Here is a 14,179-nt window from a genome sequence, read left to right on the forward strand (position 1 = left end):
TGATGATATAATAATGATAGTAATAGTGATAATGATGATAATAATAATAATAATGATAATACTAATAATAATAATAAGAATAATAATGATAATAATGGTATTAATAATAATAATGGTATTAATAATAATAATAATAATAATAATAATAATAATGATAATAATAATTATAAAACTAATACCAATAATTATAGTAATTGTAATGCTAATAACATTAATAATAATAACAATAATATTAGTGATTATGATAATAATAGTGACAATTATGATAAATAGTGATAATGATAATAATAATGTTAAAGATAAAATAACCATAATATCAATAACTTTTTAATTCAGGGTTGCACAGAACACGTTTCCAGAATGTGGTGTTCAAGAGTTTAGGGTAACTTCATATTTAAGATAAACCCTTCACACTCCTGTATGCCGAGTCCATTAGCGCCTGATCCAATCAGGGTTTAGTCATGTGTTTGTTGTCTATTCTGAACCAATAGAAATAGTATGGCGGCAACATCTATCTTTCTTTCTATCTCATTATCCAATCAGAGTTATGAATCCTTCAATTGGCACTAACAGTAAATGTAAATATTTACTTCTACTGAAACTATAGTGTTCAATTACAAATATGAATTAGAGCAATGCTTTTTTACGATTTTACGATTTTTAAACTTTTTAAAGATACCAAATGCGATGCCAAATTTTAACCATGCAAGAAGATATATGGAAAAATGGAGTAAGTAACTAACGATTTAAAAATAAAGACACATGCAGAAAAACGATCTAAAAAATGATCGTTAAAAAAAATGCGCAAGAAATGAACTAACACACGATCTCCTTTCTTTAAATGTTCTTTTAGTAGATAATACGGCTTTGAAATGATGGAACTTTGTCCTGTTCACAGTATTTGTGATGGTGCCTTTTCAAAGTCAAAAACCAATTGTAAACGAACCAAGTTATAGCCCTACACCTCTCTTCTTGGGGTCCCCCTCACCACCCTAGAAATTACATTTAACCCTTGTAAAGCTTACAAACCCAATGTACTTGACAAAAAATTCTTATACTTTTATAAGAAAAGTATCTGCTAACTACCATACATACCTATGTTAATAAAAAAATTCACCTATTTTTCAGCAAAAAAAGGTATTTTATACGTTCACGGGCGGTCCCCCCTCTAGATATTATTACCCAAACTATTGGCTTGGGTTCTAAAGGTTTATTTTAGGTAAGCTAATTCTAACTCAAAGAAAAAAGAACAATGCTCCGTCTTTTACAAAATCTGGAATTTATGACACTAACTATTTCCCTCGGGACATGAGTTTCACTTTATGGTAGGAAACTAACAAGCAAGAAAATATAATAATAATAAAACTTAATTTCTCAAGAATATATTTCATCTTTTCCCTTTGATGGCGATCAAGGAAGAGCCATGTCTAATATTTTTTTGGTCTGAAAATTTTACTAGACACCTATCAGATCGCTTTTTTAATCTGTGTTCCTTGCTAATTCGACTTTTTAAAGTTATAACTTGATTAAAGTCCCCTTGCTATTTCAGACTTTTCTGGTTATCACTGTATTACATTCAGTTTACGTTCACAAATATTGTGTAAAAGTTTTAAAATGGTTTGAACTTTTACCTGGGGTTTTACAGGGTCCCTTACAAAGGAAGAGACTTCAGAGATGACTGTCTGTTTTCTTATATTTATGATTCCCAGCAACAATAAAATTCATTCTTTCTTCGAATTATTTAATAAACCATTTAAAGACCACATTCAAGGCAGCAGACGTAATTCAAACGATCAGGATCTTCATATTTGAAGATTTTCAAGTCGTCTTTACAGTCTCATCCTTTCCCAGTAACCCTGTACTCTATATATAGGGCGTTGTGAAAAGCAAATTTAGACATTTGAATAATAGGAATTCATAAATTTATAAAGTTATTAAGATTGTTAGGACACTGCAGACTTAACGATTGAATTGATCATGCTTTTAGTTTTTAGTTTTTAGTTTTTACATTAACTCTTATTTGATCAAGGATGAACAAATGAGTTTCAAATCATCGTTTATCAGGCAATGCTTTAAAGAGTACTGTTGTAAATCAGACATGCCACTTCTTTTATTTTCTATTTTCATTGGAAGGTTATTTGAAAATATGTTTACAGTCCAAATGTTCTATAAACGTAATCTTTTAAGAAAAGGTTTACAAAGAATCTTCTGATTAATTTCAGGAAACCTGGTCCGAATTTTATGATGTTGCAAACCTACGATCAACTTATTTACCAATATTTGAAAGATTTTCGACCACATCCAGAAAAATCAGGTAAAATTAGGAAGTTTCTATAATATTCTACTTTAAAAAACTGTTTCCCTCACATGTAACTAATTTCAAAGTAAGTTCCCCAAAAATGAATATTATATTTTTTTAGGAAAATAATTTTGTGGGGTGGGGTGTTAAATTTTTTAGACCAGTTCTCGTTAGATCACTGAAGTTAAGCACACATCCCACCGACCAGTAAGTGGATTGGTGTCCACACTGGTAGTTCTGGGCTCAAATTCCTTACCTCACCCAACAGATGATGCATTGAAATAACATATGACGATAAATTCATGATTATATTCTAAAATAAAAAACTAAATGCGTTTCTGAAAGAGAACCCTTATAAGCGTTTTGTTTTTATTCTATATTTCTATGTAGATATTATATTTCTTGTTCAGATCAGTGCCTGATATAAAACTAATGTATAACAAATGGAATCCAATTCTCGAAGGTAAAATTTATCTATACCATGAAAGGTTTGTAAGAGTAAATTCAAGTGACCCTCAGCCTCCATGCAAAGATGGAAATGCTCGATTCACAACGATACACCCTTAAAAGCATTTTCTGATCAAGTTTAAATTAGATATTCATGTTTTTGTTTATTTAAACTGAGCTGAAAACTTTAGAATGAAGATATCCTTAATCCCGATTACTTAATCTGAGTATCCAATGGACACACTTTTGATTTACTTCTTAAACCCTTCTTTCTTGGATATAGTAGAAAAAAATCAAAAACCAGTTTTTTTAATTTAGAAAGTCCCTCCCGTTTCTATATATAATCTTAGATGGCGCGCAAAATTTCAAATTTATCGGCTTCATATACGCGACTCAGATTGGTTGAATTTTATACACTATTCAGGATACAAGGACAAGATTAGGTTAGTCTCGAGATTAAGAAAAAGAGGATCAACCATTAATCTCAATATCCACCATTCTAAAGTTTTCAGCTCTGTTCAGTTTCATTTGTGGTTTCTCTGCAAAACTGACTTGAACATTTTTATCAGATGATGGTTTTAATGTTACCGTTGTAAAATAGGTATTGCAGTCTTTGCATGAAGGGTCACCTGGATTAGCTGGAATTAAAACAATATTTAAGTTTGGAAAAAGAACCATATCAATGAATTAAAATATGTTTTCTCTAAAACTTTAATTGAGGACGCTTCTTTATCTATATCTTGTTTCTTAAAAATTCTCTCTTTATTCACGAGTCCAGAGCTATATACTTTAGAATTGAGGATCACTGCTTGGTCTCCATTTTTCGTATTCTTCAGATTACTATAATCTTAATCCACTAAAGTTTCCACAGTGGATATTCAGATTAAGCGAACGGGATTAAGGGTATCAAATTCTAAAGTTTTCAGTTCAGGTTTTCGAAAAATGTTTTTCACCGATCACCAAAATCATATAAATTCCTTGTAATTTCTATATTTTGAAATTGTTCATTCTAGAGCATGAAGACGACATTATCTCTTCACCATCCCCTGTTTTGGGTAATTTGAATAGTACTTCCCAGAAAAGGTAATTTTCAATTGATAAAAAGCTTTCGTAAAGAATATTATAAGACTATTTTGAATTTAGATTCTTTCGACACATTTTTCAAATATATACGTCACTGCCAATTAAAGTAAATTTTACGTCATTTAAAATTCTTTAATTTTTTATTCATTGAAAAGATATTGAGAAGAAAAAGAATGTTTTGAATTTTATTGTCTCATACTTGTGCGTAAAACCTAAACAGCGTTCATTGTATGCGGATTTTGTGCGATTTTACGACTTCGTAAATCCTCTAGATTTATTTAACTTATCACAAAATGATAAAAGCAAAATTGCCTGGTTGTGTACGTACACTGTACAGGGGTTGTGTACGTACACTGTACAGGGGTTTCTACTTGTTTTATTAAAAGCATGAGTGATTTTTAACTGAAATGAAATGAACTTTAATTTGATATTTATTTTTAAAATATTAGTTGATGCACATTTTAAAATATTTTTCGACGAATATTTTTAATACATTTCGTTATTGGTGCTTCCTTGAATTCTAATTTTAAATTTTTATATATTTTAGAACCTCAGACCATGGTTATAATATTCTTAACATAGTTATAGATTCCTCTCCGGAAATTAAGGTATAAAACAATAGCTTTTTTACATTGTACTTTATCATAATAATTATTACAACAATTATTTACTTTACCAAGGGTTCCCAATTCCAATTTTGTCTACAAAACATCCAGGGCGGAGGGAACCCGTGGTTAGGCAAAATTTTTAATTTCTCGAAAAAGTAGTTGTACCAATTTTATCGTCTTTTGAGATGAACATGTGCAAATGTGCGGGTGGTTATTTTACATCTGTCCCAAGGGACGTTAAGTAACTTAACCTCCCTCTGTTGTGGGAATCATAGGTCGGTAATATTTGTCAAAAGGCGGTAAAATAACAAACGTCTAATCATGCGAGTCAAACTGAGTTCTTGCAACAAACTCTGATTATATCTATATCTTTGCAATACAAAGTTGTAAATCTTAGATATTTCAAACTAAAAATTCTGTTGAATCAAATAATCAAAGCTCTAAATATAAAAGGTTTACACCATCCGATTGCAAAGATGTAGGGTTTAGAAAATTTGAGATTATGGCAACAATTTAAATCCTTTATATTGAAATAATGTTGAAAAAGTTATTTTAATTATTATTATGATTATTTTTATGATTATTACAGTACCCGACATTTGAATTTGACGGTGTCAGAAATAAATGAGTGAATACGGGTAAATAGTAATAATATTTTTTTAAACACAATATACTAGTATCTATAGCGATCCCTTAATTTATCCTGATCTCCTCCACGATCCTCCTGGGCATGCTGTGGGCCAGGTTTATCAGGTCGGGTCCAATCACCTGAAGGGACTCTGAGATTTCAGGACTACTTAGTTGAGTGTTTTTGGATTTGGTCAATTCAGCTTTATTTTTTATTATCCATATGTTTCTCTTAAAAACCAGCCAGTGGCTCAATAATTGTTGATCGGGGTTTATTATAAAAAGTGATCAGAAAATTTATAATATAATTTAGAAAGCTGTCAATCTCAGCTTTCGTCAGCCGCCAAGAACAACTTTCTATTGTGAGTACAAGGGTGACCGTCAAGAGACCATCATGAGGAATATTATGGTTATGATCATTATTATGATTTTCATGATCATTACTATGAGCGACTTTTCTAAGTATCATCATTAAATGTTTTAGGAGGTTAGAGTTTTCTCCTTTATCAATAAATTAAGAAGAAATCTGAAATGTCTTCTAGGAATTTTATTCTATTCTATTTATTCTATTCTCAGCTGAGAACTTTAGAATGGTGGATATCAGGATTAATGTTTAATCATCTCTTTTGCTAATCTCGAGACTAACCTAATCTCGAGATTATGTTAGTCTCGAGACTAAATATTTAGATCATTTATTTAGATATTTTGATTCTAGGAACGCCAGATTTGTTTGTTTCTTGATTGGAAGCGCCTTCACTTAATTTCTCACTGATTTATTTATTAATACGTTAGTAAAATTGGTTAATAAAGAATCTCTAACGTATTAGTAAATATTTTTCTTCACCGATTAATTTACAAAATGGCCGACAACAAATTATTTAATTGTTAGAAATTGCGGATTTCTCTCATGGAATAGAATTCATTTTCAATGCTGTCATTGGTTAATACCATTTACAAACTATATTCCTGCACTCTCATTGGTGAAAACAATGTACGGATATCCAAAGAGAGAGAAAAAGGGTGTATTAAGGACTAAGATTATAAGTTTCTACAGTGGATATTCGGATTAAGTAGTTGGGATTAAAGTTTATCCATTCTAAAGTTCCCAGCTCTGTTCTATTATATTCTTTTCTATTCTATTCTATTCTGTTCTGTTCTATTTTATTATATTCTATTATATTCTTTTCTACGTTTTTCACAATGTTCATGCCCGCCTATTTTATGTTGCATAAAACGAGTTGGGGCCACGTACTGGGTATTCTAGTACTGCAAGTTCAACTAAAGTGATATTCTTTAATATTCAAAATTCTTAAATTGAATATCAATGGTTTGATGGTAATTATCCATATAAATAACTATTGTAATTTGTAAGTGGTCTGAGAGGAATCAAAATTATATAGAAAATATTAGAAGTGGTCTGAAGAACATCTAAAGGATTCTTAAAATATGAACAATTAAAAATTTAATAGTCAAACCAAATTTTGTAAGGAGAAATTTCCACATCCATTGAAGCATAATGAATTCACGTAATTTATTTTGTAAAACAGCCTCATTTTCCTTTACAACAGGGATGGAAATGTTAAGAATTTCTATGAAATGAAAAAAATAATAGTTTAACCGTTAAGAGTGAATCAAATTGTGAATTTTTCAAAGCCTTCTTTTTAAGTTTTTAGCTTTGCACTCGGGTCTTTTTTTTCTGTCATAATAAGTACAGCACTCACTGCACTAATAATGTATATTTTGTATTGCGTACGGAGGGGAGGAAGGCCAAACACATCAACTTCTCCTCCTAGCCACATTCTCCTCATTTCCTAGCTACCTCGGAATCCTCGTCATTTGATTATTATGTGTTTTAAAGCTTACAATTCTCAAAGATACATTTTTTTAATCCGTCTACGTTAGGGCATAAAATATGGATCTTCCAATCCATGAGAATGATGTCAAAATTTATGTAGGTAAAACAATCAAATCTCTTCTGCCTCCGTAATGGCTAACCTTTGCGATATAAAATCAATAGCAAAATATAAGTTTCCCAATGGAAGCACCCAAAAAAAATAATATGGTTTTCACTATAATTAACAAAAAATATTTAAGTTCTTTAAACCCAGAATTATTTGCTGCATTATACATCAGGAATATCTGAAAATGCGCGTAAAAAAGGTGAACATTTTTAAGGACATTAAACTTGAAAATTTAGATATTTTTTATTATTTTTTACAAAAATTCAATATTTCATTTACGCCATAACGTGGTCTGTTTCTGAAAAAACAGTTTTATCTGAGAGGATTATAGACACTTAAAAAAATAATTTTGGAAGGACGAGGATTTCGAGGTTTCTCTGAAAATTACGAGAATGTGGCTCGGACGAGAAATTGATGTGGTTGGCCTTCCTACCCTCGCGTACGTGCTGTACAGCTCCTCTAGTTTTGATTTTAAACAGAAGTCTTAAAAAAGCTTATCAATTTGATAACATCTTAAAAAATTAAAAACATTTTTTTTCTTCTCATTAGCTCTTCAATAATAGAAGTACTGATTAAAAACATGTACGATTTTGTTTTACGTGATTTTAACTTCAATTTGACATGGTACGTTACTGAATTATTCTTAATAAGATTAACATTAACTTACAGAGGATTAAAGAGATTAAAGAGATCTAAAACTGATAAGCACAAAGTATATTTTAGAATATGTTCTCTATAATTCTAATCAAGACTGGGCAACATAGTACAATTCTCGCCATAGATCCATCCATGGACTGCTATGAAAAGTTTTCAAGATATGGCCAATTTTGAAGTTTTACAACGTTTTTGCTTTCTTTCTTAACTCACTGACTCACCTATTCTTTGAAGAGCTCTAGATTAAGAATAAATAGGCAAAATTCTCAACAATTTTTGGATGAGAGCTTGCAAGCTTTGGTTCACGTGTTCTCAATCCGTTCAGATTTTACGGTCTATAATTAAACAATGTATAAACTTACGGATTTGTTTGTTTAATACTTTTCATTCAAAAAGTAATGTCGGCAAAAATTATATCAGAAAAAAGGCAAAAAACTTATGTTTAATAGGTCAAATTGTGATTGAAAGTCACAGCTTTCTAGAATATTGACAGAACCTTTAAATCCACGTGATGCTGCAATAATCTGCAGTACACTGACCGGAAAAGAAAAGTGGGTTCTTCAACGATTATATTAGTTAAAGGGGCCATTTACTTAATTTGTTAATTTCATGCTAAACTAAACAGCTGATTATAGCTATTGATTGATATTGGTCTTACTTTTCAAAGACATCCAGGGCCGGAAAAAAACGATTATTGTTCAGAATTTCAGTGCAAAGGTTTTGAATATAAATTAGACAATTAATTGAGGGGCATTTTGGTTTGGAAGTGTGGATACCAATCAACAGCTAATAGGCTGTTGAATTTACCATGAAATTACCTAAATAAGTAAATGGTCACTTTACAATAATATAAGAAACATGCCCAGAATCTTTCCATTCGTTTTCACCAAAGAGCTTTGTAATGACGTCATAGTAAAGTGTACAAAGCGTACACACTATTCGGATAAATCCCTAATGCCCATCTTCTACTGTTCTACCGTCTTTGGTTTTTACTAATGTCTGAACGATTTTTTTCGTTGTTGTTGAAATATTCCGTTTATCTACAGGGTGTTTTCAATTCTGTAATTTTTGAAAAGCTTATAAAAAGAGTTCTAAATAGCTTAATGGACGTTTTAAGATATGTATCTATGTAGCAATTAATGGACGTCTTATAATATGTATCTACGTAGCTTAATGGACGTTTTATAATATGTACCTACGTAGCTTAATGGACGTTTTATGATAGGTATCTACGTAGCTGGACGTTTTATAATATGTATCTACGTAGCTTAAAGTACATTTTATCATATGTATCTACGTAGCCTAACGGACGTTTTATAATATGTATCTACGTAGCTTAATGGACGTTTTATTATATGTATCTACGTACAGCTTGATGAACGTTTTATAATATGTATTTACGTAGCTTTATGGACGTTTTATATTATGTATCTACGTAGCTTGATGCACGTTTTATAATAATATATCTACGTAGATTAATGGACGTTTTAATATATGTATCTACGTAGCTTAATTGACGTTTATTACATTAAAACGACCTAGGCCTGGTCAATTAGAGGGTTCCTTGAAGATTACAGCCCGATCAGTCGAAAAATGAGGGCACAGCGTCCAAAAAAACCAGAACCACAAATTACAGAATTAAAAATACCTTGTACTACCTAATAAAAGATTTGTTCACATTCAATTTTACAAAATTATAAATCTAAAATTACTAAGTTTTCCAATTTTCATTTACTTTTGCATATTTTTTAGATTAACAATTTTTTGTTTATTCAGTTGTTCGACCTGAACGGTTTTCTCATTTATGTAACGAAATATTAAGGTTTTTAAAACTTATCTCTGTGTATTCGTTACACAAATACAAGATATCGAAGCAAAAATATTTGCAACTCAAACCTGTTTTTTGCAGACAATGGTCGACCGTAGCTTGTATAGAGGAATTGAGTGTTTGCCACAAACCCTGGTTTTCTAATCCATATATCTTTGCAACACAATGTCGTAGAGCTCAAATAGTTAAAACTATGAATTCTGTTTGATCTAATAATCAAAGTTTGAAATATAAATGATTTACACCATATGGTTACAAAGATATATGGATCAAAAAAAAAGTTTATTGCAAGCCAAATAATTTGTTCTGATGCAATCATACAAGGAGGGATACAAGTGTCCCCAAAACAATTAATAATAATAATGATAATAACATTTCCAAAATCGTTTTTTATCCTCGAGTAATTTTTTAATGAATATACAATTAAGTGCTTTTTAGTTTATTGCACAAATCGAGATTTTGGTGCTTTTTTTTCTTCGGCAGACTTTACAGAAATATTTAAACGTTTTTGGCAGATTTAACTATATTATACAGCGTGTCCCAGTAGACATGACGAATTAAAGACCAACTAGTATAATTTGAAAATGCATGAAGTGCTTTGAGTTTGACAATGACCTAATGTGATTATGATTTCTCGGGAAAAATATTTTATTCGAAAAAAAGGTTTTTATTTTATTTCAAAGTTTTCGTTGAAAGGATCGCAGATACCAATTAAATTTTCCTATAAGATTAACAAAAAGCAAGATATTTCGAAATTTTTTTGCCACAAAAAGGTAAAAATATTTCCTTGCTTAACTCAAAATTAGAAATGAACAATTTTTAGATAATAAAACAAAGGTTTCTATAGTCTAGTACACTTGTTGTGATTAGCGTGCAGTCACTCGAAATTACGCAGAAAGTCCCTTTAATGCACGTAGCCTTGAAAGGACCATTGGTGTCAAATCATTCAGCTTAAAGGGATCGGGAGTGTTCACGAAAAATGAAAGGGGGTATAGGTTTACGGCGAAAAATAAGCGCTTTTGATTGCTACTAATATTACTTTTATCTGTTGCGTCTATAAGGAGAAAATTGTTAAAAACGACTAATACCGAAGAACGTAGTGTCCATACAAATTCAGAAAAATGCAACATTCAGCTGGGATCGGAAACAAATCAATTTAATTCCAAACAAGTCATTCAGATATTACAAACAATAGTCATCGATTATTTTTCGACGCATTCCTAAATAGTTGATATTTTATTGTATTTTGTATTTTTCATGATCTGAGAGTTACTTTTGAAAACATTTATTCCTGTTTCGAGGATTTTAGATAATGAAGACGACATTTTTATATTTTCCAGGAATGCTCGAAAATCCAGCGCCAGCGAAAATTATTTTTTAAAAAACAAATCAAAAATATTATGATATATTAACTATATACGAATGCGTCGAAAAATAATTTAGAAAAGATTTTTGCAACAATAAACTTTGACCTGGGCATCTTAAAGATACGCACATAATTAGCAGACCAAGAGGCAGTTTCTAAATGGCGAGATGTAGATATTTCTTGAAAATACTATTATGTGATGACATTTTATGATAAAAAACTTGTTTACAAAAATACCCCCAATCTGGGGTTTCTGGCGGCATGTGTACATTTTACATTATACAGTGTACATTTCTTTATCTTATCAGCACTTAACTTTAGGAATCCTTCTAGTTTCTATCTACAGGGTTTCCAAATATACATATGAATTGATTGACGAATTCGAGGTCGTCTTTGTAAATACTTTTCAAAGCCATAATATAATTACATCTGTAGAGTTCAGTTTAGAAAAGCTGATCCTGTCCTGTCTCCGTAAGATAAACAATTGAAGACAGACACGGTTACAGACATGCCACAAAACATGGGAATTCAGTGACGAATTGGATATCGTCTTTGTTATGAATTAGCATTGTACTACCTAATTTCTAAAGTCATAATCTTATTATGTCTGCTAGAGTTTATTTTATGAAAAGGGTAAAAGACTGTAAAGATGTATCTGTAATGTCTCCGCAAGATGAACAGTAAAGACGGACAAGTTTACTCTGTTTGAATACTGCAATTTTCTTGTTTTACTAAGTACAACCGTATGCAGTCAAAACATAAACATACAAAATGTGAACATAGCAGACGAAACTCTTACAGATTACAGCTTTCTCAGTATTTATCACTGTACTAAATCAAAGAATTATTTAAAAAGAAAATACCGAATTCCTCACTGAATTCCCATGTTTATTGGGACACCCTGTATGTTAGTGGGATTGTCTTGTTTTACTGAGTAGAACCATATGCAATGAAAACACACACAAAAATTCTTAACTCTAGCTACCCGACTAACCCGACAGGTTATACAGTTTCCCCACAAGGGTCGGTCTACTGATTCAAAAACCATTGAAAAAGACGATTTCTAAATCGTCACTGAATTCCCATGTTTATTGGGACACCATGTAGTGAATAATCAGACTTTTCAAGCATATTTCTAATCAGAAATGAACGTCCTGTTAAATGATTATGTGGATAAACACTAAACAGTCTCAAAAAAAAAAAATAATGCGGTCCTTTTGTTTTCTACGATACGATCATTTCTTTAACGAAGTTTTGGTATTTAAAAAATGTCATTTCAGTACCGAATGACGACGATATCATTCAATTGAATTTGTCATTAACGATCATTATAAAGATATAATAATTTTCATATATTAGTCGTTTTCGCAAAATTACAGGCACGAATTTTATTCATATTTCAAACGGAGTGTTAAAAAAGTTTGCGGATCGTTATTTTCGTCTCAATTATATTATTTTAATGGCACGCATAAAAAAAGAAACACAGACGTAGTTATTAAGAACTATACAAATCTGTGGTTTCTGCATGGTATGATCGCGAAACTTAGATCTGTAAATCCGTAAATAAACGCCATTATTAAGAACTATGCAAATCTGTGGTTTCTGCATTTTATGGTCGCGAAACTGAAGTCGTAAATTTACATGGGGTTACCCAAAAAGTATAAGAATTCAGAGACGACTGTACGGAATTTTTACTTTCCCCTGTCACTGTAAACTTGTTTCTTTCTTTTAATAAATAATTAAAAAGACTATTGTCAAGGCAGAAGACTTAATCTAGCATTGGAATCGACATATTTAAAGAGCTACAGGTCGTCTTTACAGTCGCATCCTTTGTGGGTAACCCTGTAGAAAAGTGCAAATTTTGGCCACAACACAGAACTTTTTTATCAGGGTCTTGTAATATTTTATCGAATCCTTGCTATTTAATTTTAAGCATAGATAATTGATAACATTTACAAAAATTCGATAGATTGTAATATAAAAAGTTCTTACAGGCTAAATTATGTGTAATTAAATTCCTATGTAAAATATGTTATTTAAAGAAATAATATAATTGATTAAAGGGACTTTAAGAATAATTTCAATCCATACAAAGATGGCTATCATGCCCGGATTCACAATGGTACCAGGAAAAGCTTTGTCTTATCAAGATGGATTAGGTATCAATGTTTATAACTAATAAAACTGATTATATGTGACTGTATGCTGGGATATCAATGTTTATAACTAATAAAACTGATAATATGTAACTGTACTGCTGGGGTATCAATGTTTATAACTAATAAAACTGATTATATGTAACTGTACTGCTGGGATATCAACCAAAGTGACGTTGCGCATTTCTACTGCAGAAAAATTTCTATGTTGAACACTTTTAAACTAAAAAACGAAAATATCTTATACATTAATTATAAAAAAGGTTTAAATGATACCGCTGTGAATCGGGCATTGCAATCTTTTCACTAAAATGCCGGTTTTAGTCCCTTAAAGTGTGGTTTATTAGTAAACTGATAAGTGCAAAAGTTTCTAAAAATATAATAGAAGCAAGTTTCCCGAAGGATGTTTCACAAGTGGCACTTTCCACGTCCTTTGCCAAGGCATGGATTTAATGCAAGGAAAGTTATTTCAAAAGTGTACACATCTTTTGTACTGCAGTGTACTGTCACTGGGCGGAAAAGTAAACACAAGACGGATGTCGAAGCCTGACATGGAATCTATTCACATAAAAAATCAATGAAATATTCTGGAAACTATTATGTGAATTATCAAAATTATCAAAATTCAATGCTTTTAACCTCCTCGGATACAAACGAACACTGATGCATCTATTCTTGTTTTCAAATTCCGCCCAGAGAGAACAGGTTTCAATACGAACGCAGAGTATATGCAACTGCAATTAACTTTCCTTGCATTAAATTCTTGGAAACCCAGCCTATTTTGAATCTTGGAAATTTCCTCTGGAAAAAAAAAACAAGTCCAAAAATCAATAAATGAATGAAAGCATGAAACCATTAATGAATGAGGATGCATATAAGGATGAATAAATGAATGAATAAATGAATAAAAAGATGAGAGTATAGCCTCAAGTCGGCAGCTATTCGAACATCTTCAACACATTGAAAACACATCAATAACCAGGCAGAAAATATAATAAGCAAATTTTTAATAAAGTCAAGATTTCATATTCATTTTTGTAATAGAATCTAATTAATAGGAAAATGATATAGAAATGATAAAAATTGATAAGTTTAGATTTTCAAAATGTCAAATTCTATTAAAATCATTAACTCAAAAAAGTTAGCATTT

The sequence above is a fragment of the Eurytemora carolleeae genome, unplaced genomic scaffold (genome assembly GCF_000591075.1).
Source record: "Eurytemora carolleeae unplaced genomic scaffold, Eaff_2.0 scaffold317, whole genome shotgun sequence".
NCBI classification, from domain to species: Eukaryota; Metazoa; Arthropoda; class Copepoda; order Calanoida; family Temoridae; genus Eurytemora; species Eurytemora carolleeae.